Below are 24,236 nucleotides of genomic sequence, written 5' to 3' on the forward strand. Positions count from 1 at the left end.
TTTTCAGACAAATCTGACAACCTGTTGTTGGGTTGCTGCCCCTGAATTGGTAATTTTAAGGAAATTTTGCAGTTTTTGGTTATTATCTTGAATATTATTATAGATAGAGATAAACTGTAAACAGCAATAATGTTCAGCAAAGTAAGATCTACAAATAAGTCGTCATGACCAAAATTGTCAGTCGACCCATTTAGGAGTTATTGCCCTTTATAGTCAATTTTTCGTAAATTTTTGTAATCTTTTACAAAAATCTTTTTCTCTGAAACTACTGAGACAAATTTAACCATACTTGGCCATAATCATTATTAGGGTATCTAGTTTAAAAAATGTGTCCGATGACCCCGCCTTCCAACCATCATGGCCGACTCGGTTAAAAATAGAACATAGGGGTAAAATGCAGTTTTTGGTTTATATCTCTGAAAGTGGAAATTTAGAGCAAATCTGACAGGTGGCAAAAATGTTCATCAGATTTAGATTTATCTACCCTGAAATTTTCAGACGAATCCGACAACCAGTTGTTGGATTGCTGCCCCTGAGTTAGTAATTTTACAGAAATTTTTCAGTTTTTTGTTATTATCTCAGATATCATTATAATATCTAATATCTAATACTATTAATTATGATTTAAACCTTATTTTACATGATTTCCAAAGCATCATTAAATACAGGTGAGCGACACAGGCTCTTGAGAGCCTCTAGTTTTATATACAATCTACGAAAAATACCAATACGATCGAAACCATTGAATATTGCTTTAAATAATGACTTTGGCTAATTTTCATGTTTTCCTACTAGTTTTATCTTGAAAACTATCAAATATAGAAAGAAATTGTAAACAGCTATAGTTATCAGCAATACAAAATCTACAAAAAGACATATTAATGAAATCATAGGATTTATTGATCTTATATGATTTAATTTAGCAAATTATCTCTAAACCATAATTGGTAGGTAGAAAGTAAACAACGCTAAACAAAAATGCTAATATAACCAAGTCACTGAGGGCCTCGGGGAAGATTAGTTTGTTGTAACTAACTTTAAAGAAACAGTTTATAATTATTATTATCATTATTATTATTACTGTACTTAAATGATGATTTTATCCATTTTTTGGGGGTTTTGCGCATAATTTCTAGTAGATAGAGAGAAACTGTAAACTGCAAACATGATCAGCTATACAAGATCAACAAAAGAATATTTCGGTCATGAATAAAATGCTTTTATAATGTCGGAGAGTGACCATTTGTGATGATACACAAAGAACCCGGTGAGCGAAACAGGCTCTTTACAGCCTCTATTATTATAATGGAGTTACCTTTTCAATATCTCAACACGTCCTTTTAATTCATAAAAGGACACTTAAGACTGTTTTATTGACATTTTTCACTGAAATCATTATACCACATTTATAAAAAGTAAAATAACAAAAATTCCGAACCCCAAGGAAAATTCAAAACGGAAATTCCCTTATCAAATGGCAAGCTTATATTACATCATGCAACTGACTCGGTGACACTGATAGAGAACAGTCAATACACAATTGTACCATCCACCCCGTGTACAGTGTTTGCTATATGAATTATTTTAATGATACACTTAAGCTTTAAATTTCTAGTTTATAAGAAAAAAAAACCCATCTTACTTTGTGAATAACCGCTCTGATTCCGATAACAATACACAGACGATGATATCATCAAAATGCTATACTGTTTGGTCTTATAAAATTTAATATTTCACTTTCATATATATTGGTGTTCTGTGAATTAATGACCCACATTTCAGCGATTACTTGAATCTCATATATCCCAGTGAACTTGAGATTAAAGATACTACCGTCACTAGAAGGTATACTTCATATCTTGATCTTTTCTCAATATTGACATAGTTGGATGACTTCAAACTAGAATCTATGAGAAACTGACAACTGTCAGCTAGTTGCCAATTTTCAATTTCTAGTCAGTAACTTACCCTATGCCCCATCGTATGGCATTTACATAGCCCAAACAAATGATGAGGTATGCTCGTGCATAGTCATACTATAAAGACTTAACTAGGTTATGCCCTTGTACAAAAAACTGCTCCAACAGAGTTGTGAGGAAATACGACTGAAATCGGCAATATATAACTTTTAATGGCACCGTAGCGTAATTCCGGATTGTGATATTTTGACTGAAGGTGGATTCACATGGCGGATGATGCACGCATTATAGATGTTTACCCTATTGACGCACCCTTTCACGCTTCTTTGGATTTTATGTAATTTCCTCAGTTTTTTTACTTTGATTTGTTTTTTATATCGACTGATGTTATTTGAACATCGGTAAAAGTACTGTTGTTCATATTTATAAATTAAGTGCATATACTGAAAGTAAGACATCATTGCCCTTTGGCTATGCTGTCCTTAGGCACTTTTGACTGTTCTCTAGCTTCTTCTGGGTTTAACCTTTATAGATATCGGTTCTGTTTTCCAACGTTTTGATCTAAGAATCAATTACTTTATTTTGGTTGTAAATGTTCAATTTATAAATTATCTTGTTTATTCTTAAGAAAAATGTTAACCCTCAGAAAAAGTGGACCTCCTTTTTTTTTGAAGATATTCATTAGGTCTTATTTTGTATGCCTTCTATGTCTTGAATAAATAGAGGCAACAGTAGTATACCGGTGTTCGAAATTCATAAATCTATTGAGAAAAAAACAAATCCGGGTTACAAACTAAAACTGAGGGAAACACATCAAATATAAGAGGAGAACTACGACACAACAGAAACACAATATTAAAATGTAACACACACAGAAACGAACTATAATATAACAATGGCCATTTTCCTGACTTGGTACAGGACATTTTAAGAAAAAAATATGGTGGGTTGAACCAGGTTTTGTGGCTAGCCAAACCTCCCGCTTTTAAGGCAATGTTAAATATAACATTAAAATGACAACATTACATGACAGGACTACAATACAATTAATGGGAGAACATATAGGACAGAGAAACATACGAATAATAGCTAACAAAAGGTACCAGGTTTTAAATTTAAGACGCGCGTTTCGTCCACACAAGACTAACCAGTGACGCTCAGATCAAAAAAGTTCGAAAGCCAAAACAAGTACAAAGCTGAAGAGCATTGAGGACCAAAAGTTCCAAAAAGTTGTGGCAAATACGGCTAAGGTTATGTGTCTAGGATAAGAAAATCCTTAGTATTTAGAATAATTCATACTTTTGCAAACAGTAAATTTATACAAATGACTATATAATATACATGATAACACCGAAGTGGTGACTAACTACAGAATAAAAACGGATACATAAAACAACATAAACCAGCACATAAAAATTCACAGCCGAATAAGCCAAAGAGATCAACGCAAAAAAAAAAAAAAAAAGTGACGTCACATTTGAATTTCTGAAATTTCCCAAAAATAGGATAGAATTAGTATAGAATTCAAGATTTGGTTTGAAATACTCATATAACATTTATTAATAACAATGAAAATTACCATACTAATTAATATAACATGTGGTAGTAATTAGTATCTAGCTATGTCGGTGTTTCTTCTAAATCAAACTGTAAACCAAATATATCGTTTAAATTAAGTGGACCCAAACTAAAATCTAATTAATGAGCTGGGTGATTAATTATCTTTACCATAACACACGAATACAACAGAAAATAATAATAAGAGGTTGAAAAGTATCTCTAAAATTTTGGGTCCGATCATAGCTGATTACTGCTATTTAATAACGCATTGGTGTTGATGTCAGACTTTAAAATTAAGATGGAACTCCTTTTAATTTCAAAGCTAGCGGTAATAATACCTGACAGTATAGACAAAAGATATGTCTGCGCAGAAAAAGATAAGCGGATGAATTAGAGGCAACGGTTGATTACCTGTGTTGACAAAAAAAAAACCCGAACTGAGGGAATAGCATGAACTCTAAATGGACCGCGACCGGGTTCGGCAGCTGGGTAAATATATCCTGTTATATATGCATGACCCCCATGCAAATTCATACTAATTCAAAACGCCACAATCGGGAATAGGACACAATCTTTAAATTTACAGACCAGATGACTTTTGTGATATCTAAAGATCTAAGATCTAAAACGTGTCGTTAGTGAATTGAGACACGGGTAGATAGTATCTGTGTACCTATTCGTGATGATGACTGTACCACTTGTATTGTCGATTTCAGTCGATTTTCCTCATACATCTGTTGGATCAGATTGTGTTTCAAGAGCACACGATGTTAATGATTCCGTATAGTGTGAACATACACGTTCATACTTATTATTTGAGATGTGTATACGCCATACGTAGGGATTAGATGGTATGTTACTGCTGAGAAATGGCAAGTTGACAATCGGAAAGTTAAAATCATCGCGTTTGTCATATATTCTAGTTTGAAGTCGTCCATCTAATTATGTCAATATCGAGAAAAAAATTATGCAGACCTTTAACTTTCGATAGTTTCCTTAATCTCAAAATCACTAGGATATATGTGACACAAGTCCTCACTGAAATGTAGATTATTTAGTGAAAGAACATCAATAATATATCTGAAAGTGAAATTAGATAACTTTAATCTTTTTAAATTTAGTCTATGGCCTTGTGAACTCTTTAAAAAATTATGTGCGAGCTTTCGAAATGCACAAAAATCCGTTTGACAATAGATAAACCAGCTTTAATTATAAAAGAGGGACGAAAGATACCAGAGGGACAGTCAAACTTATACCAATCAATAACTAATTACTTCAAGGTTACTGCATCATCAATGATATAATCAATTGTTCCTTGATATTTTTGTCTCGCCTGTGACGAAAGTCGCGGAAAGCGAGACATATAGATTGCTTTTCCGGCGAGACGGTGACGGCTCCGGCGTCAATAAGTTTTCTGCTTAAGTTAGTTTGATAGGAACTACTTGTGATAGATCATTGATATTTAATATAAAGTTGCATTACTATCAGTACATATCAGTTTGACGACTATTTTGAGGCCCTGTCAACTATGACATGGTCCAGTTGCTTTGAATTTATTGGCAATTTTCAATGTTAAGTTTTCCGTTTAAGTTAGTTTGATAGGATCTACTTGTAATAGATCAATGATATTTTGTATGACGTTGCATTACTATCAGTACATATCAGTTTGACAACTATTTTGAGGCCCTGCCCCCTAGGATATGATCCAGTGACTTTGAATTAATTAGCAATTTTTAATGTTAAGTTTTCTGCTTAAGTTAGTTTGATAGGAACTACTTGTGATAGATCATTGATATTCAATTTAAAGTTGCATTACTATCAGTACATATCAGTTTGGCGACTATTTTTAATGTTAAGTTTTATGAGAATTCATACAAAATATCATTGATCTATCACAAGTTTTTTGAAAGGATCAACTTGTGATAGATCAATGATATTTTGTATGAATTCGCATTGCTATTAGTACATATCAATTTAACGACTATTTTGAGGACCTGCCCCCTAGGACATGGTCCAGTGACTTTGAATTAATTAGCAATTTTCAATGTTAAGTTTTCTGCTGAAGTTAATTTGATAAGAACTGCAGTTTATTACTTTTGAAATGAAGAACAGAAAACTGTTACATATACCTCAATTTAAAGGGTAATCTTGTTATTTATCTCCAACATATAATATATGATGGTAAGAAGTGATTTATTCTCAGAGGGAAAATTGTTCAGTTATTAGGACTCTATTAACGTTCGTTGACATTCTTTCGATATTCAAATTGTCTTATGTCTTTGCTTTACACTTTGTTATTTTCTCTGTTCATTTAGATCACTGTAAGTTATTTTTTTCATAGGGTATTTAGAGCTGAAGTAACTATATGAAAGTATGCTCCACATTGATGACTATAAAAATGACCTCTAAATGTTCAATTATTTATTGGAAGTTAATGGTTGTTGTCTCGTTGGCACTGATTGCATGTATTTTTCAATGTATTTACATTAATAGGAAATTGATCAGGTTCTCGTTAAACAACCATTTGCTTGTAAGTTAAACTAGCATGCATTAGTAGTAACTTTAGATTTCTGTATGCCGTGTTCTTGCTTCTCTTTCTCGTTGACATTTAATTATTTTTTCAAATATACCTTTCTCGTTCGTTATGCCCGTGTGTGTAGTGATGTCATAGATTTTAACGAACGTAATCAATGCATCACTGGTAAATTATTAAGTCAGGGATTTCGTTACCATAAATTACTTAAAACTTTTACTAAATTCTTTCATAGATACAAATATTTTATCAGTAAATTTGGCTGTACCTGCAGAAAACTTATTAAAAACGGTATTTCACATCCTAAATTTTACGATAACATTGTACTAAAAGCGCGGAAATCACTATGTGATCCGTGTAAACTCATCGAACCTTTAAACAAACCTATTAGTAAAGGTTATCTTACCAATGTTGTAATTAGATCTTTGAATATAGTGTACATTGGCACAAATATCGATTTTGTCATCAGCAGATTAAAACATAACTAAATTTGTATTCTTTTCAAACGTTTTTTTTTTTGGGATGTTTAAATACACATCCACGTTCATTTTCTATATAAAAATTACTCTATCTATATATTACATTATTCATATTTATTAACTGGTTAACTCCTAACTATCCTACTGCCTGTCGATACTTTTATTTTGGCATTGCACAAGATATGTGTTCTTTGACTGTCCATGACGTTAAAACACTAAATCCCTGTGATGTGTTTTAGTTGATTTTAGTCTCTGATGCATGATTTTTTTATTATTAATTGTTTTTGGCTTTTAACTAGCTTTCAGTAACTGCGAGTACTCTCAAATTGTAATTTCGTGTTAATTTGACCTGTTGATACAATTTGTAATGTATTTTTGTTATTTAATGTTTACTTATTCCGTGTTATATCTAGTCTCACTATTTTTAATATATACCACCTTTGATAAGTGTTTAGTATGACTATAATTTTTCACTTTTGCTCTCGTACTAAGAACAACAAAAGTATTTATTTTGTAAAAAATATTTCCGTACTCCATGTATACCTTACAACAAAATTATTTTTATTTACCAGTGTACGTTATTTTATTTGGCGGCATTTTGTCCAAGGTTATGGTTGTCTTCTGATATTGTTAAACATCTAACCCCCTTGTTTTATTAATTTTGTATTTACATTGTGTCATAGATCAAATTTATTCGTTCAGTGTATGTTCACTTGTTTTTGTCTTTTGATTGAGTTAAGCCATTTCAATTGATATTTCATAGTGTGTCTTTCTATGTTGTGATGTTACACCATTGTTTCTGGTGGGGTACGTGAAGGTTGGCGCCTATTGAAACGTTTAAACCCGCTGAATTTGTGTGCACATGTCCTAAGTCAGGAACCTGATGTTCAGTAGTTGTCGTTTGTTGATGTGGTTCATACGTGATTCTCGTTTCTCGTTTTTTATATAGATTAGACCGTTGGTTTTCCTGTTTGAATGGTTTTAAACTAGTAATTTTTGGGGCCCTTTATAACTTGCTGTTCGGTGTGAGCCAAGGCTCCGTGTTGAAGGCTATGCTTTGACCTATAATGGTTTACTTTTACAAATTGTGACTTGGATGGAGAGTTGTCTCATTGGCACTCATATCACATCTTCTTATATCTACTTTCTAACAACCCTTGTGAAGAAACTAATGCAAACTTACTACTTTGAATTAAATTCATCAATGATAAGAGTATTTCTCCTTCATTTTTTTCTAAATCAACATAGATACTTCAACAATTGATTCATAGCTTTTCCTAATCTATGGTGTATTGTTTAATAATGTAATTTACTACTGCTCATGCTGTATAATCTAGTGTATCATTTCAACTACTGTTGCCAATGGGACCTGTTTGACTGAGGGGTGTGTTTTAAAATTCAATCACAACTGGTCTAATCAAAATGTTAAATTTGATACATGTATGAGTATGCCTATCTCTCCTGGCGTGCGAAGAGACAGTCCATTTGGCTATGTGGGATTAATAAAAACAAGAAGACACTGAGTGTCGCCAGTCTTTGACTACTCCCAAAATTATATTGACCGTAACGAAGGCGAGGATAACAACTATTTTGGAAATAAGATAATTACGAATACACAGATGACCATAGAAGCAAAGCACTACACCACAAACATGCATTTAAACCTGAGACAGACATATGCTTTTTTTTTCTTTCTGTGCTTGTTTAATATCCCTAACAACAAAATTGCAGAAAGGATATGTACCGATTATTAGATTTCTGCATATTGATACGGTAAATATCAGTGTGATCCACAATGTGTAGCTTTTTGTCGAGTGAGGGCAGCAAACTAGGTAACTAAGGTTTCATATTGTGTCGAGCAGCTAATGTGTTAAATTCTCTACATTGTTATTCGATTTATACTTTTCCCAACCGTTGGATTGAATACTTTTTTTATAATTCTTATATAATTTGAGCCAAACATGAATGGGATCTTGGGGTTCAAGGAAAGTTAAAATCGAAAGAGTATAAAAAAACACATGTTTGGGACTATAACTATAAGGATTAAACACATTTTATTAAGGTTGGTGATGTGTAAACTGGACCGTTGGTTCACAAACTTTAAATAAAAGTCCTTTAGACTTTTCAGATTTGTATTTAGTTTGTGAGTTAATTGTCCCCAGTGGACACATCAATAAGCTCTAATAAATTTTTATAGTGCTATACCATGTTTTATAGAAATTATATTAGGGATAATAAATATAAATCCAAGATTAACAAACCATAGTATAATATAATCGATAATAATAATTAATGATTGTCACAAGGCAATGATTGCTTATAATAAAGCAAAAAAATAAAGTGAACAGTCAAGAGGATTCGAAACGCTTTGAAAAAGAATAATTTGACAAAACAAAGTAATATTTACAAGGACACTTTAAACAATTGTTACTTAAATTATCGAAGGACATTATATTGGCAACTTAAAGAGTATGCGTACTAATGACCCTGAATCATTTGGGCCACTTTTGAATAAATATTAAAAGTCGGATAATATGGCTAAAAAGGTGTCAATTCAAACTTTTTAACACTTTAAAAAATTATATTGCAAATTTAGATGTTACAGAACACAAAACATTTTTGAACGCTTCATTTACAGAAGTTGCTAACGCTATAAAACATCTCATGCATTTTTTTTTTCACTTTAAATTGCGTTTTTTGAATATCCGCCCATAGGATTTTGCTACCTTATAAAAATTATGTTATTGCCATACACATTTCCGTTGTAATGATATGAAAAAATAAGAAGGTATTTGGGTTTTTTTTTATTTTTTTGCAGAAATAAATTAGTATCTATGTGCGTGAAAAAAAGTTTCAACACGACAACATGTTTTAATAAAGTTACATCACTCATACTCAAATGATGTATAGCAAAAACGCTAATCCACTAATATTTGTATATCATTAGAACGAAAATTTTTATCGCAAAAGATATAAATCCAACATAATCCTGTGAACGGATTTTCGAGAGATTGCAATTGAAAGTACAAAATGCATATTTTCGACGCTCTTCACATCTATTCCGACCAATTTCACATTTTTTTACTGATTGTATCTCTGGAATTACAAATGCTACATATATCATTCTTCTATTTGCTGATGCAGTCCTGAATGCTTAAATCAAATTTCATCAAATCATAAATATCATCCAATTACGTATAATTTGCCTTAAAATGAGAGATGATGTTCGCCTTTAAATCGTAAAAATAAAAGAGAGAAACAGTTTGCACCAGCGTAGTGGGATGCAGTTAATTTGATTTAAATATGTAAAAGGCCCTGAAGTCTCGCGAATTAAATTTGAAAGTTGATCTCGAGTGGAGAAATATCACATCACACTCGATGCAGTAGTCAAATTCACACATATCAATATAATGAAAATCGGGTATTTAACTGTGTGTATTTCATGATGGAAAGTAGTGTTTTCTTTGATTTCTGTAAACTGGAAGAAGACTTGATAAGTACGGGGTCAAACATTATGTCGTCAGTGATAAGTCCCGGGTCATTTATTAAAGCCTGGACAGGTATATTTGACGTCACGAATCCGTGATATGGAATTTTTACAAAACTGAGACGAGAGATACAGACATGAGAACGATTGATAAGTTTACTTACATTACGATACAATAGCAGGAGCAAATAGTTACGCATCAAAATTTAACGCGTTTTTCGAATTGTTTCTTACAATAGCATAAAAAAATCGCGGATAAACGCTACTACAATTGAAACTGTTCATGGAAGCAGGTGCAATGTCCAATTGTCTATATTTTCTCTCAAAAACTATTGTTTTGTACGTTTTGTAAGTTTTGTACGGTGAAATGGAAGCACAAAGATGCTACACTCAAAATATACTGCGACTTTTTTTAGTTATTGCGACAGATATAAATAAGATATACAGCATTTTAAAAACTTCTTTTTCTGCTTTAATCTAAACAAAAAGTAAATTCACCCTTTTTTTTTTTGACAACCGACTGCGTACTGCAAGGAAAAAATCAAAGACTGATTTTTTTTCGGTTTTCATTTGTAGTGGTAGTTGTAAATGTTTGTGTTATAACCTGAAACATCTCTAAATAGAAACTGAAATATCGCAAGTATGCCATGATTGATTGATTGATTGGTGTTTGCTTCACGACGTATCATGTATGAATTGAAGATATTTTTTTTCTTCATATTTCGAAAGTTCATAACAAAAACCTTGTGTTGATATTCAAAGAAAAAAATCAACGTAATATCGTTTCTGTATGAAACTACTGCGATGTTACTACTGAGAGCCAACAAAGGGAAATGGGCTCTCATTATTGAAAGAATGATGTGTTCTCAAAGATCCTAATGTTGCAAAACACCTGTCATACCTTCATGACAAATATGTTGTTGTCCACGCAGATAAAGCCCCAAACAAAATCTTTTTGTTTGTAAATCACATTAAATAAACTGCTTGATAAATGAATTGGGTATTGACAATTTACTTGGAAACTCAACATATGACCCCACAACACTTACCAAGGAGGACATCCTGGATAATCATAGGTCTGTTCTATGTTCCTTTGGAATTTCAACCGAAGAGGAAGAACTGGATCTTCATTCACTGTATTGGATACCCAAACTACATAAGTGTCCTTACAAACAACGTTATATTGCCGAGTCTTCCAAGTGCTCCACGAAACCTCTTTCTAAATTATCAACATCAATTTTATCAGCAATCATGGCCGGGCTTCAAAGTTATTGTGAAACTATCTATTCTAGAGGTAGCGTGAATAAGATGTGGATACTTAAAAACTCAAAAGATATTTTAGAGAACATACAATCTAAGTCTCTTTCATCTTGCAAAAGTATTAAAACATTTGACTTTTCTACACTTTACACAAGTATTCCCCATTCCAAACTTAAAGACAAATTGAAAGAGTTGGTCCTGCTTTGTTTCATAAAAAAGAATGGCCAATGTAGATACAAGTATCTTGTCTTAGGGAGGGATAGATCGTACTTCTTAAAAAATCACTCTGATTCAAACAAAAAATTCTTCTCTGAAACTGACATTATAAAGATGCTTGATTTCTTGATTGACAACATATTTGTTAAGTTTGGAGAACGTGTTTTTCAACAAACAATTGGCATTGACATGGGAACAAACTGTGTTCCTCTTCTTGCCGACTTGTTCCTTTATTCATATGAAGCTGACATCATACATGAAGTTCTTAGGAGAAAGAAAAGAAGTTAGCAGTATCCTTTAACTTTACTTTCCGCTATATAGACGATGTTCTTTCACTAAATAACTCAACATATTGTGACTATATTTAACGCATCTGTCCCATCGAACTTGAGATAATGGATACAACAGATAGAGTTAAGTCTGCTTCATATTTTGTCTTTCATCTAAGAATTGATAATGAAATCCGGTTGAAAACAAAAAAATTACGACAACAGGGATGATTTCAGCTTCCTAATTGTGAACTTTCCATTTAAATGTAGCAACATTCCAGCAGCGCCTGCATACGAAGTTTTATTTTCCCAGTTGATACGATATTCCAGGGCTTGTATTTCCTATCATGAATTCCTTGATAGAGGGTTGCTGCTCACAAGAAAGCCATTAAAACAAGAGCTCCAAGTGTTGGAAGTTGAAATCTTCCCTTCGTAAATTTTACGGACGCCATCACGAGTTGGTTGACCTTTATGGAATATCCTTTTCACAGCTGATATCGGATATGTTCCTATTGTCGTAACTTCAATCCCGTCCCCCTTTCCCCGAATGTGACTTACCGAATTATACTTATTACCGAGTTTGTACTAGCATGAGCAACACGACGAGTGCCACATGTGGAGCAGGATCTGCTTAACCTTCCTGAGTATCTGAGATTACCCCCGGTTTTTGGTGGGGTTCGTGTTGCTCGGTCTTTAGTTTTCTATGTTGTGTTTTGTGTACTGTTGTGTACTGTTGTGTTTGTCTTTTTCTTTTTTTAGCCATGGCGTTGTCAGTTTATTTTTGACTTATGAGTTTGAATGTCCCTTTGGTATCTTTCGCCTCTCTTTTAAGCTAAACAAAAAAAGCACATGAACCCTCCTTTTTTTTTATCCGTAATCAAAACATAAACTTCTTAAATAATGATAATCTAATTTATCAGAAACAAAACCAATAACATGTTTTTTCTGTATGCTGTTGTAGTAGTAAGAAAGTTGTCTACGCTTGTCTATCAATGGTAATTGTGTAGTTTCACAAAATTGTTATCGTATCTAACCTTAAAACTTGGTATCTAAGAATGGAATACAAAATAAAAATATCCCTATTTGTCTCAGCTATTTGTGTTATTTTGTCGGAATGTTTTAAAATATAATATTATGGGGTTGTTTACCTTATAGACAAACATGCCAAAATCAAACTGATAAATCTCGAAAAATAAGTCGCGACGATATATAATTTTACTTTCTACTGTATAATCAAACAAATGACTAATTGATTTTTCAAGATAAATTGTGCACCATTGTTTAAAATCTATAAATAACTTTTATGTATATTGCAAATTTCTATAAAAGTTTCTTTGAAAATATCAGATTTTAATTTTCATCTTGTCAAAGTCAATGTCGCGAGGCATGACATATATATTGATTTCTAGTTGTATTTGACAGTCTAATGGATGTCTAATTATAGTGAAATAAGTACTACAGATTTGACAAGAGAATGACATATCCAATTTATACAATAGTAATAAAATGGTGTTTTATAAATTAAAAGACGAATTGGCTATACTTTCTCCTCAATGTTTAATATGTTTTATGGCCACCTGTTTTAAAAAGTCAATCTTAACTGTATTTGAAATTAACATATAAGCTGTCAGTACAATCACAATTAACTTTGGTTAAAACACAAGCAAACCTGACACGTGGATCACTTTATTGTTGTACGTGAAGGCATATCAGTTTTAAGGTTTTTTTATTGACAATATAATGATGATTTGATGATATTTGGTATTGGTGTTGGTTTTTTTGAGGCCATTCACATCTTATACTCAACGTGACATTGGCTGTGATTGCTGGTGCCAGTTGCATTTGAGATACCGTACTGCTACTTGGTTGTGTTCATGTTACCAAATCTTCACCATTGGACATTTTTTTTCATTACATTGTCTTTGTTTTTGGCAATGGTGTTGTCTATTTTTAAACGACGTATAGTTTCTCATTGCCCTTTGGTATATTCTCTATCATTTTTCTCAATGCTTTAGTTCTATAATACAATATCTGATGAGATATGCCGTCTGGTATTATATTTTTTACGATGAATTTATATGTACAGATATAAGATGCTGATAACATCTGTTAAATATTTTTGGCTATTTTTACCTTGTAAAAGTAATTTTGAGTCATTTTATGGATGGGCTTCCTAAAGTCGGCTCCACTAGCACATATTCAAACAAACCGTACAAGTTGTGAAATATATCACATGCCAAACGATGCGTCAAGAGAAACATTGCAACCTAGGAAAAGGAAGTATCTTTTGGCGTATATTGAATAATTACATATTTTGATTTTTTCATTTAGTACCTATTAATTTATGTCTAAAAACGTACAAGATTAAGTGTTCCTACTATTAAGCTAATTTGTTTTTGATAATTAAAATCAGCGTGCTTAATAAACTTGGGATTATTAACAGTATAAGTAAGTTTTTTTTTAAATTTCCAATTCTAAAGATTTTCCAAAGAAAATTCATTTTCATGAAATAACTAAGGAAAAAATTCGCAATTACAGGTATATGATTAGTACCCATAGGAAATCTGATAAACTGCCATAAAAATTTTAAAAAAATAGGCCTTAATCCTTTTTTAGCATGACCAGCAACAATGATTTGCATCCCTTCCAAGACTATAGACAGACCGGTAATTATTACCGGAGAATCCGTTCCATTGAATTCTTTATTTAATATAATGATAACGGTTTAATACCAGAATTTGTGGAACTTTACTACTCATTAGTTTAGTTAATTGATGTGTTGATGTATCTTCACAGCACCTGCTTCCTTTTAAAGTATATTTGTGTTGTTGTTTTGTTCCTGTTTAGCCTGATTATGGTTTAACTCGCAGCTAAATATACATCCTATAGTTTATTTTCATTTGCTTTCTTAATAGAATAAAGAATGGAAACGGGGAATGTGTCAAAGAAACAACAACCCGACCAAGGCGCAGAAAACAGCCTACTGCCACCAATGGGTCTTCAACGCAGCGAGAAAATTCCACACCGGAGGCTGGCCCCATTAACAATAAGGTATACTAGTTCAGAATGCCACACTATACTCCGAAACATACAAATGAAAAAAAAAAACAAAAAAAAACAGAACGCACACACACACACAAGACTAACAAAGGCTTGAGGTTCCCAACTTGGAACAAGCGCAAAATAGCGGCGGGGTTATACATGTTTTGTGAGATCTCAACCCTCCCTTTTGCCTCTAACCAATGTGAAATAAACAAACACACAGCAAACGTACAGTAAAACTCTGTTTAAATGAACTCCCGAGTCCGATGTTAGAATAGGTAACATGAGAATCTAAGAAAACTGACAATGATAAACATAAATTAACAAAGGACTTCTAGCAGTTAATGACATGTCAGCTCCAGACTTCAAATAAACTGATTGAAAAATTATGTCTTCATCATATGAAAATCAATCACAACCCCTCCCACTATGAACATAACCCATATGATGTCAACAACTGGTTTTAGATTAAATATGTTTATTTCAGATTCAAAGACCCTATGAGTGAATCAATATTAATTCAAAAAAAGAAATGCCATCTTTAATGACTTGACAACAGTATCATAATTATATCCCTTGTGAATATTGTCTGTTTAAATGTTTGGTTAGCTTTTAATTAAGGTGAATGGCGACATTTCTGTGCTTTGTATACAATATCACCATTAAAGAAAGGATGTGCAATACCCGAACGTGTAAGAAATCTGCACGTTGATTTATATTTACGAATGCAGTCCTTGTACCGATGATAAAATTTAGTTAAAGTTTGTGATATTCGAAAACCTTGGTGTAAAACTTTTTTAGTAACACAGAGATTTCTCTCGTTAAAATCAAATACATAGTTACATACACGAGCGAATCGAACAAGTTGAGATATGTAAAGACCATACGATATTGCCAAGGGAACGTCACCATTTAAAAACGGATAATTAACAATAGAAAATTAGAATCATCTCTTTTATCGTAAATTTTAGTATTAGGCTTCCCATTAGAGATATTCATACCAAGACCCAGGAAAGGGCAGTGTTCATTGTTAGTATTAGCGTTATTTATAAGTTCAACAGGATAAATCTCTTTAGTGTACATAATGAAGTCTTCATTATTGAGAGCCAACATATCAAATAGAGCTTATTAAACTTAACAATTGACCCTATTCAGCACATGAATCGGATTAAACACGTTTCCTAACAATTTCCAGACGTGTTTAGTCCTCAAACCGAGTTTGACACTATTGAAACATTATGCGCCTCACGGAGAGTAGATTGATATGTACACTTCCAAAATAGCTGATGTCACTTATCTTTTTTTTTCTGGTGAGATGAAGTTATGTATGAATTGCAGTAGGCTTCAATTTACAATTCGAAAATGCTGTAGTTTTGTGACTACATTCATCGTAGTAAAGCATAGTTGTAAGCATTGGTGTGAAATTTGGTGATTTGATGACCAGCATTATAATAAGTAGCAAGATAAAAAGTTGCAAATTTCAGTACATTCATACCTAACCGTCTACAATCTACAAACACTCACGTACAATAAGTGATAATTTGTCGAGATATATTCCAAAAATAGTAACCAAGGGATCTTAAGGTACCTTTCTGTGCACTCGAACAAACTTAAAATTAACACTTTCCAAACAATTAGAATTTTGAACTCGACCAATTTCAGAATTTGAATACCCTTTCCGAACTTTATACCTGTAACGATAGACAGTTTTAAATTAACGAACAAAAATTAAAATATTTTACTAACAAGACTAGGTCACTTCTATTCTACAATTTATAAGATAATGACATGAGCTTTCAAAGTGGTTTATTGAAAAGCGATAACTTTTATTTTTAAGTTGAATGACATAATTGGTATATAACATATCTCAAAATAAAATTTCCCCTGCTTTTGATTGGTAAGAATGATAAATGGCCATGCAATTCCCCCAAAACAAAATATGCTTCTCGTAAAACAATGTTCATTTATTATCTTAAAAAGACATAAATGTTACATTCTTGGGCTGTGTACTACACCATTTTAATGCTCTACTTTTTACACTTATTTGGAACTAACATACATACATAGAATATAATGATATATATAATACACGATAATCAAACAAAATGATACTGTCTAGCACGACAAACGTTGTCAGTTATATAAATACGTTATGCACAAGAAAGGTAAACAAAAATATCATTGTTTATGTATGTCTTAGAAAAACAAAGGATATGGGGTATTCATCCATCCATGACACAAAATCAGTACATGTACAGCAAAAATCACACAAAAAGCAAAGGAACAGCGTCATTTTACTGTTGTATATTACATATATAGTCTGTTCATATAAAGATAAGGAAACGTGGTATGAAACCCAGATGAGACAAATCCCAGAATCCAAATAAAATGCATGTTACCAACTATAAATTACCACATTCAACAATGAGCAAAATTCTTATCGTATAGTCAGCTATAAAAGGCTCCAACATGACAAAATGTGAAGCACATCAACGGTCTATTTAATGCCAAACCAATTTAAAAAATGATAAATGGACATACATGTGCAGCAACAAACGACAATCGCTGAAAATCTGTCATAAAAAGACAACAACATTAAAACCTTGGTTCAGTCCCTTTTCATATCTTTTATAACAAATTGAAAATGGTCTTTCAATGTTTTCGCTAACTGAGGATTTCAAGTATATTTCTAGTATTATCCTAAAAGGATTTGCTTTTGTAGCTCCAATAGAGGCCTCGTTTGAAAATTAACCCAGCCACAAATATAAACAATCAAATAATAAATGAGCTGATTGACTCTCGGTCCTGTGAGCAAAATCAGGAACATTCAGCTCTACGTGAAATGCTGGTCCATTAATGTATTTTATTCCTATAACTCCATATTGTCGAAATTTCCAACAAAAATATCGTTGATTTTTAATTCTCCTTTGTACAGTGTCACACGTACCTCTCTGAAAGTAATAAGAAATGAAAAATTATATAAGGTTTAGTTTCTTCTTGTTTGAGATACATGTCTCAAAAAGTGAAAGATATGAGTTATTTCTTTCAAGAAATTGTTTGACCGGAAGACAAATACGTTAAACAGCATTTACAAGTATAACGCCAAAATTTTAAATAAATATCAAATACAAACCACTCTTAATAGCCTTAACTACGTCAGGCTGATCGATTTGAATTATATGCTATAATTATAGGCGGATCAGGAGGGGGGCTAGGCCCCCCCCTTTTGTGGGAAAAGTTTGGTTGATTATGTAGGGAATCACTGAAGCATGACTGTAGCGGGGCCCCTCTTATGGCAGTCAGTGCCCCCGTCTGTAACCAGGTATTTTACTTAGAAAATTTACAATCCAAGAAACACAACACACAATGATAGATGTTGCCGGGTTAGTGCTCTTTCCCAAAACTTTTCAATATTCTTCAATTTAAAGTTACAAAAATGTCTACAGTTCAATATCCAACGATTACATCGTATCACATTAAAAAAAAAACGATTATTCTCACACACTTCGTTGTTCTGTAATTCGATTATACAAATTTATAGACATAACGCATTACCTGGTTTTTGTCAATTTTATCTTATTGGTTTTATTTTTTTCATGTCATGTGACCAAAGTATTCAAGTTAACTAAAATTTCATCTTTTCTCACCTTTGAACAAACGTCGGAGAAGAAGGATTTGAAGCAAGAGGGCGAAGAACATTTCCATTCTGTACTTCTTCCAATACTTCTTCGTTTTTGCAAAAAATCTGTTTTGCAGCTGTTCGGAAACTACCACTGAACAAGGCACAGGATAACGGACTTAGAACAGTGCTGCTTTTTGCAAACATCGTTGGTGTCAGCAAAATCCAAGCTGGCACATTTTTATCGACCATAACATACACACCAAGTATGGCATAAGGCGTCCAAGCTACCATGAAGGCAGCAACCATTGCCAAAGAGGCCTGAAGTAAGATAAACAATAATTTTATAAAAGAAGATAACACATCTTTTTTTTGCTAACAATACTTTTCAATATATATTTTTTTATAAATCTTTGAAACGACACCTTTTTTTTCAAAAACTACTATGAGAGTTCTCCTTTCGATATTTACATCACTTGCAGTTATAGCATCTGTCAATAAATATTAAATAAAACCACAGTGATGGTATTTCAACAAAAAACATACCATACATCAAAACAGAGTTTAGATTGGGTGGATGTAAATTAGAAAAAGTATTGAAATATAAATATATAGGTAATATAATAGAGGCTTCGGGTAAATTCCACACCTCCCATGTGGAGCTCTCTAAAAAGGTACAAAAGTTCTATGCAATATGAACAATATAGAAAATATACATATAAATATATATAAAAAACTTTTTGAATCTTTAGTTAAGCCAATTTTAATGTATAATTCAGAAATTTGGTATATGGACTACTATGAAAAAATATTAAAATCTCAGAGTAGAGCAGTAAATAATAATACAGCTTTATTGAAAAAGTAAATTTAAAATTTTGCAAATCAATTCTAGGTTTAAGTAAAAAGCAGTAAACATTGCGTCAAGGTCAGAAGTTAGGACAATATCCAAGAGATGTATATGTAAAAGTACAAGCACTAAAATATTTAGCAAGAATATCTAACATTGAAATTAATCCTTTGATACATGATGCATACTGCACAACAAAACTATTAGATGAAGAAGGAACTTATTCTTGGTATACATTTGTCAAAAATATAATTCATGAAAATAATATAGAATTTATTTATCAGAGATAGAAAATATTAATTTTATGCAAGAAAAATATAAAATAAATAAACACATGAAGGAGATTATACAAGAAAACTATAAAAAGTTGTTCTTTAAGAAATTAAACTCTTTAATGAATAATAATAAATTATATATTCATAGTAAATTAAAAAGATTTATGAAACTGAACCATATTTACTTAAAGAAAATAACTTTGAAACAAGGAAATGCTTTACTAAATTAAGGGTAAGTGACTATATTTTGGAAATTGAAAGGGGGAGGTACAGAAACATAAAAAGAGAAGTACGTTTATGTCAATATTGTCCTTTAAATAAAATAGATGATGCAGATCATTTCTTATTTGAATGTAAACAAAATGAAAACTTGAGACTTGAATTCTTAAGATAAAGTAAAAATATCTATTCAAATATAGATGAGATGGATAAATTGAATAAATTGATTTTATGTCTTTCATGTCGTCATATTTATTTATTAAATTTATTAAAAAGTCCTGGTCACTGAGGAGAGTGGATTCAACAACTGCATGATATGTACATATATGAATTCATTTCTTTTTTCTATTATTTTTGTGATGCATTATGTAATGTGTTATTTTGTTTTATTATACTTCACGTAAAAATGCAATATTTTGATTGGCTTATACGAGGTGTTAATTTACTCTATTCTATGATAAATACTCTATTACCCTTCACGGTGACCCTTGATCAACTGTGCGCTTTATTAAATACGGATGGTTGTTATATATGTAAGACGTCATAGTTTATTACTTTGAATTTGAAATTTAATCGACAGTAATAACAGAACATTCAGTATAATAGATTAAATAACACATATCTGAGAGGGTGATAGAGCAGATTGTTACCCCTCGAAAAGACATTGTCAATCTTGGCTTCGCCTCAGTTGACAATGTTTTCTCGGGGTAACAATCTGCTTTATCACCATCTCAGCTATGTGTTATTTATATATTCGTGTATGCCATCAACCCCATTGGGTTATAATAGTGCATTATTTTCAATATATCGAACCACAAAATTACGTTGGATGAAAATGTGAAGTTATGCTTTCGTCCAGTTTCTTTTACATTGAAATCTCTCGTAGTATTTCCAAGTCGTTAAGCAACAATAAAAGGTTGAGACTGTTCCGAATGGCATATTGATTTTCTGAGATGTGATTTTAAAATTGTTTACTTCCTATACTGCGTGATAAAGCTGACGTTATTGAGTGCAAAATAACAGTCTTTATCTCTTCATATATTATAATCTAGTTAGCAAACAAATTCATTAAAAACATTTATTATATAATTTATTTGTTTAATATTTCAATATGTTTTGTACTGAGAAAAATATATAATTATAACACGGATGAAATGCTGATTTGACGATGTATACCAGCTTAAGGTTAGAGGATTGAGTCATAATAGCTCAGGTTAAAGTTCGTTTTTTTTCTATATCTCCTCTGGGGAGGGGAGCAAAGTCGAGCCTGTGTAAGAGATAAATTTGTCCTGGTAAAATATGTCCGGGCGGACACATTTTACTAGTATAAAAAGTCCATGGTTACAGAATTTACTAGTATTGTTAGTCCGATGTTAGTAATTTATGTCCCCAGACTAATTTTCCTAGGAATTCAAGTCCATGTCATTAATATTCCTAGGTAAAAACGTCCATGTCCTTTTTTTTATAGGAAACATATTAATGACTCAAATCATTTACATTTAAACAATGAAAATTTAAATGTTATCTTTTATTATTGTTTAAGAGTTGTGTATTTATATTTTTAATAAAATGTATGTCCCCAGACTAGTTTTCCTAGGAAATCATGTCCATGTCATTAATATTCCTAGGTAAAAACGTCCATGCCCTTTATTTTAAAAGGTAAATATAAATGTTATGTTTTGATATTGTTTAAGAGTTGTGTATCAATTTTTTAAATAAAATTTATGTCCCCAGATTAATTTTCCTAGGAAATCATGTCCGTGTCATTAATATTCCTAAGTAAAAATGTCCAGGTCCTTTTTTTAAAAGGAAATTTTTAACGAAACTAATTATTTACATGTAAACAATGGAATTTCAATTTTTATGTTTTAATATTGTTAAAGAGTTGTGCATTAATATTTTCATAAATTTCATGTCCCCAGACTAATTTTTCTAGGAAATCATGTCCATGTCATTAATATTCCTAGGAAAAAACGTCCATGCCCTTTATTTTAAAAGGTAAATTTAAATGTTATGTTGCTAGAGTTGTGTATTAATATTTTAATAAAATTTATGTCCCAAGACTAATTTTCCTAGGACATCATGTCCATGTCATTAACATGCCTAGGTTATAACGTCCATGTCCTTTATTTTAAAAGGAAAAAACTAATGAAACTTTCCCATCTTAACTAAGAATTTTTTTTTTCTTTTCAATAATCTTTATAATATGATAAAAATAACTAGAAAAACAAGTCTTAGGACAATTTTCCTAGGAAAATAAGTGCCAGACATATTTTACTAGCTATGGACTTATTTACCTAGGAAAACATGTCCTGGGACTTACATTCCTAGTAAAACAATGGTCATGGACTTGGTTAACTAGGAAAAAAAGTCTGGCGGACAAATTTTACTACCGGACCAAATTTACTGTTACACCTGTTCCCTGTTAGAATTTACTTAGTGATAATATTGTTTATTGTTTATTAGAAATAATAAAAATGTTTCTGAAATCCAAAATACGGTACCCGAAAATGTAAAAAAACAAAACTAATAAATACGTTTGAAAAAAAAATATCTCCTCTATTTCCCTAAAACATCACACAAAAAGCTAACGAAATGTATGATACTGCGTGCTCACCGTGGAACAGTTCATGTGTTTTGACTACATTTTGGCTTATATTTACCACCGGAAAACATGCAGATCTTTCCAAACGTTATTCTTAAAACTGTCAAATATGTCAAATATATCAATCACCTCCAATAACCTCTTTAAACATGTAAAACGGTTTGTTTTCACTGCTGCAATAAGCATATCCAATTAGAGTTTAATAAATATGAATACTGTTTAACTTATTTAACTATTATGTGGAAATGGAATTTGCCTATCTTACACCGAACAACCAATGCCTTTTTAACTTTATCAACGGTCGTGTTCAGCATTATGTCTATAAGATATGTCTTAAATAGACTTACATGTTTTTAAACTTAAAATCCAAAATTACTTTGAAAGTCATTTTAAAAAAAAATACTTTATATTTGTTTATTCGAAATATATAAACAAATGCGTTATTTAAACTATAAGAGAAAATACGTTCTGCCAGTGATAGTAAAAAAAAGTCTAAGAATAAATATAAAGTAAAACATATACACTACTGTTTCAGGTTATGGTGAAGGTTGGCGCCTGTTAAAACGTTTAAACCCGCTGCATTTGTATGCACCTGTCCTAAGTCAGGAGCCTGTTGTTCAGTGGTTGTCGTTTGTTGATGTTGTTCATAAGCGTTTCTCGTTTCTTATATAGATTAGACCGTTGGTTTTCCTGTTTGAATTGTTTTACACTAGTCATTTTGGGGCCCTTTTATAGCTTGCTGTTCTGTGTGAGCCAAGGCTCCGTGTTGAAGGCCGTACTTTAACCTATAACTGTTTACTTTTTAGACATTGTGACTTGGATGGAGAGTTGTCTCATTGGCACTCATACCACATCTTCTTATTTATAAGTATACTAAATTAGCAATCCAAGGTTTTAACTTCACAATAGAAAGACGAACTTACACGGGGTTTGCTTTTCTGTTTGGATACTTTTGTTTCTTGTTCTTTTGAAACGGTTATATATTTAACTTTCCAAAATGTTTTGCATACATGGTGGAACACCTGTCGTTAGCATTGAAAGCAGTATCATACATTATTTTACAGGTAACTTAAAATGTTTGGTCCATTTTGTTATTTTGCGTTATAACAAGTCAAAATGGTACTTTAAAAAAGCTAAAAATAAAGTTCAACAATTTAAGCGTCAACAGATGTCTAATTCTATGTTAAAAATTCGATAGATTCCTTATTACTCTAAAGATGTTATGATACTACAAAAAGTAAAATTAGTCAAGAGATTCACAATTTTAATGGTGGTTAACGTTCGAAACTTTCGTGTCTATATTTTAGTAAGTGATCACTCAATGGTTTTAGGGGTAATACATTTCAAATTTTGTGCCAACTTTGTACAACTTGTAAAAATAATTGTTTAAAAAAAAAAAAGGGAATGACAGTAAAAGTAGAACCCAGTTACAGAAATTTGTCCCTTTAATACAAATTTAATCTTTATTCAGTGCGCGAAAATAATTTACCCTACCAACTCAAATTATCAGTGATCACAGAACGTTTAAAAAACAGAGCATTAAAGGTACGGAACTTTCCAATCCGTTTAGGAGAAAAAATAAAAACATAAAAGATATTTTGGATAATAAATTCATTTAATAATCTGTCTCGCAAATATTTAGACCTGACCATTTAAAAGTATTTTGAAATTATCTGTATGTGTTAAGATTAAAAAAGTATTTACAATTTTTACAAACAGAAAGCAAATATTTTGTTCTTTTTTTTTACTCACGAGTGTAATTTTACTTTCTGTTTGAATTCTGAACGCCTTTGCAACATTTTTCATATGCAAGAACATCAAAAATCGATAGCCAAAAGCAAACACGTTAAACGCCAGCCGGCTTGTACAACACACTACTAACTCAGTATTGTAAGTAATACCGGTA

The 24,236-nt window shown here is 31.7% G+C and overlaps 1 long non-coding RNA gene across 1 annotated transcript; it reads right to left on the minus strand.

Moving 5' to 3' along the window:
- Positions 1-16,554: 16,554 nt before the first annotated feature.
- LOC127736924 (uncharacterized) lies at positions 16,555-18,700 on the minus strand. The gene is made up of 2 exons (XR_007999245.1): positions 18,413-18,700; positions 16,555-17,716 (listed from the first exon to the last, which is right to left on the minus strand). It is a non-coding gene; the product is annotated as an uncharacterized LOC127736924 (long non-coding RNA).
- Positions 18,701-24,236: the final 5,536 nt, after the last annotated feature.

Source organism: Mytilus californianus, unplaced genomic scaffold (genome assembly GCF_021869535.1).
Source record: "Mytilus californianus isolate M0D057914Y unplaced genomic scaffold, xbMytCali1.0.p SCAF_4, whole genome shotgun sequence".
NCBI classification, from domain to species: domain Eukaryota; kingdom Metazoa; phylum Mollusca; class Bivalvia; order Mytilida; family Mytilidae; genus Mytilus; species Mytilus californianus.